Source organism: Athene cunicularia (genome assembly GCF_003259725.1).
Source record: "Athene cunicularia isolate RWA chromosome 1 unlocalized genomic scaffold, athCun1 chr1_part2, whole genome shotgun sequence".
Taxonomy (NCBI): domain Eukaryota; kingdom Metazoa; phylum Chordata; class Aves; order Strigiformes; family Strigidae; genus Athene; species Athene cunicularia.
Window position 1 is genome coordinate 52,488,282 of NW_020799092.1, and position 3,507 is coordinate 52,491,788.

Consider the following 3,507-nt stretch of genomic DNA (forward strand, 5'->3'; position numbering starts at 1 on the left):
CCCCCCCCTTTTCCCCTTGTTTTCTCAACAGGGGAAAGAGGGGAAAGAAGATAAACTAACCCTTGTGGGTGAAACAAAAGCAGTTTTAATATAAGCAAGGCAAAGCAAAAGTCCACGCGCGGAAGCAAAAGCAAACAGATTTAGTCTCTACTTCCCATGGACAGGCGATGTCGGGCCTTCTCAGGAAGCAGGGCTCCAATACACGTAGTGGTTGCTTCGGAGGACCAAGGGTGACCCCACCCCCTTCCTCCTTTCTCCCAGCTTTATACTGAGCAAACGTCATATGGTATGGAATATCCCTTTGGTCGGTTTGGGTCAGCTGTCCTGGCTGTGTCCCCTCCCAAGATCTTGCCCACCCCGTCCCACTGGGGGAAATATCAGAAAGAGCCTTGGTGCTGTGTAAGCACTGCTCAGCAGGAGCCACCAGGGTGCTATCAACACCCTGCCAGCTCCCAGCATAAAACACAGCACCTAACATAAACTTATGAGTTTATGTTAGGAACTATATCACTCTTTCTCTCTTTGAGTTAAAAGGACTTTTCTAAATGGAGAGTACGAAACAAACTCTTACAGGTCTTGAAAAATGACAGTGAAAAAAAACCCCAACCACCTCTCCAACATCTGCCTTTCTTTTCTGCTGTGACAGATGGCACATGTTTCCATTTGGACCAGAAAAATGTTGTATTAAGGAGCATTTCCATGTATTTTTATTTATGCTTTTTGGAAACTAGCCCAAATTGACCTGTTCAGAAGATTTATACCAAAAAAACATCACTCCCAACACTTACCAGTGCACAGGGCTGGGAAGAGAAGAATATGTTGTTTGTGAAGAATGCATTTTCGAAAAACACTCTAAAACCTTTCCCACTTCCCCACCCTAAACCTTGATTTTTTAATTTTTTTTTTTTTTTTTCCAAACAGCAGTGTCAACAGAGAGCTTAATAACAGATAAAATCCTTTCTTTTAAGGAACATGTCTATGACAAATCAGTCTTTAACAGATACTGCATGCTGTGGGTCAGCTGTGAACATGCTGAACTGCAGTCCAAAAACACTCCCAGCATTCTGCTGGCTTCTGTTGCATTCCACACTGCAAACATCTAACAGAATGGCAGACTAAGTATATTAAAATAAACCGGAAGGAATGTCTCAAAAACTGGCATGCATGTTAAGCCAAAACAGCTGGCTGTTCAAATTACTGCTAATTCACTTTTCATAATCAGTTTCTCTTTTCTTTGCCTACTGAAACATTCTTTATAATACTTGTGTAGAACAACAGGTGAGATACGGGATTTGTATATTGGGTAAAATTCTATTACCATACTCAGTCCACCTCTATTATACCCTAGGAAAACAATAACATAGTTTACTATTTTATAATTTTATTTTCTTTTACAGTAGGAATTAGATACTTATCTGAAGAAAGAAGATTTTAATGTAAACTTCAGATTTAACATATTAAAAAAAAAAAAAAAAGCTTTAATCTTGCTGGTGACAAATGTTCTGGTATTCTGGAGTAAGGAAATCAGTATGAAAGCATTATCATCCAGTTTCTGATTACATGAATATCAAAGATGATGTTCTTGTCATTTATAAGCTTTATTTTGAAAACACTAGTAACTGAGCTGGTTGAATACAAACAGGTAGAATGTCACCTGCCTGACAGATAATAATGAAAGATAAGCTTGGCTACCACAGGGCATGAGGGGTGCTTTGCTGCACCCAGTTCAATGGTCTCTGTGTTAATGTAAATACAAGCTAAAATGCTTTTCTACTAAAGCCATGTGTAGGACTGTGTTTAGAGTGCAGACTGTTCTTCCTGCATATTCTGCCCTCACCTCCCCAATTTTGTTAACACAGACATTTAGGATTGTGCAATAAATAAACACCATGCCCTCTCTTTTCTAATGCCCAGTCCATAAATGTTTCTATACTCATGCCCCAGCCTTGGACCCATTCTCCTCAGCTGTGAGTAATTCAGTGCAGAAGATGAGTGATTTTATCTTCTTTCCTGACTATTTTGATAAAGTGTTAATGCAATTCACTATTACAGGTGTACAAAGAGCTCATGAATAGCTGTTTCCTGATTTTCTGAGAATTTCTGACCAATACAATGGGTCTAAAGTTGCTCAGGAGACCCACTGGTTGGAATTGGGGGTATAATTGGCTCACTCACTTATTCTATGGCTACTAGAATAACCTTTGCAGCTGTAGGTATGTGTGTATAACTCTGATTTGCTCTGTAGGACTGAATGGATTTCCAGCCTGCACCAGGATGAGGCAGGCACAAATGTAGCATTTAGAATTATCCTTTTGGCATAAGTACTTCTTAGCCATTGGATTTAAGATAAAGCAAACACCTGGAAGACCCCTATTCTTTGGGACATCCCTCTCTGAAGGCAGAGCAGTACAAAGCAAAGAAGCCTATTCCAAACCAGTCCAAACATTTTTTTCCTTCTGTTATGGAGGCTCTCAAGCCACCAAAAATTAAAAATTTATTATTAACACAATTAACAAGCTCTCCATAAGTTACAGGTTCAAATGCCTGTGAGAGGAGAACAGAACAGCTTTCTAGGGCTTAATGGCAACCCAAAACACAGAACAAAGCACCACTCCCTGGGGTTTAACAACAACCAAAATGCTTTACAAAGCCCTGCTATCTAGCCTTTAATGACAACCCCAAACGCTCTGTCGCTCACCTGGCAAGTGAGGGCTCTCAACCTCGCGGACCTGCTCAGGGCACGTCCCGACCCAAGGCCCCTCGAGGAGTTTCCTTGGGCCGCGTCCTGACCCAAGGGGAGAGTCCTCGCCCGCAGCTGCTGCTCCAGGGGACGAGCTCCCAATGGCTCCCAGGGGACTCCACTGATCCCCAGGCCCAGTCTGACCTGTAGTCAGTGGCGGCTCCCGTTGGCCAAAGGCCCCAGTTACCACGAGGCCCTGAGAGCAAAGGCAGCCCCAGCTGCTACACTTCAGCAGCCAAGAAGCTCTGCTCTCCTTGGGCGGGTGCGCCTGTCACACCTTCCATCCAGAGAGACTAGTAGGTAATGTACTCTGGAGAGCACCTTTTCTAAAAAACATTATTTCTGAGAAAAAACAAAAGAATGATGGAAGAAAAAACCCACATCACTGTTGATGTTACTTCCAAATTAGTAAAATATGTAAGAATGTGCTTGATATCATCTCTGTTCAGAAATTTCCCCTGGCCTACATGCTTCCTCTGAAAGAAGTGTTGTTTTGTTTAATCATTCATCTTTGGTTTTTCCTAGATGAGGATGGATCTTTAAACTGGCATTTCAGAGACAACAGTATAAAAGAAGATGATTATCTGGAGAAAAAATGAGGACTCTAAAGAGAGAAACTATTCAAACATCTCTGCATAATGTCAGTGCAGAACATTACTGGTAAAATTTCTTATGTTGTCCAAGACTCAATTCAGCATGCAAAGCAATAAACCCTATATAATATTTAGGCTCTAACCTTCTGTTAAACTCCCCCCCCCCCCCCCCCC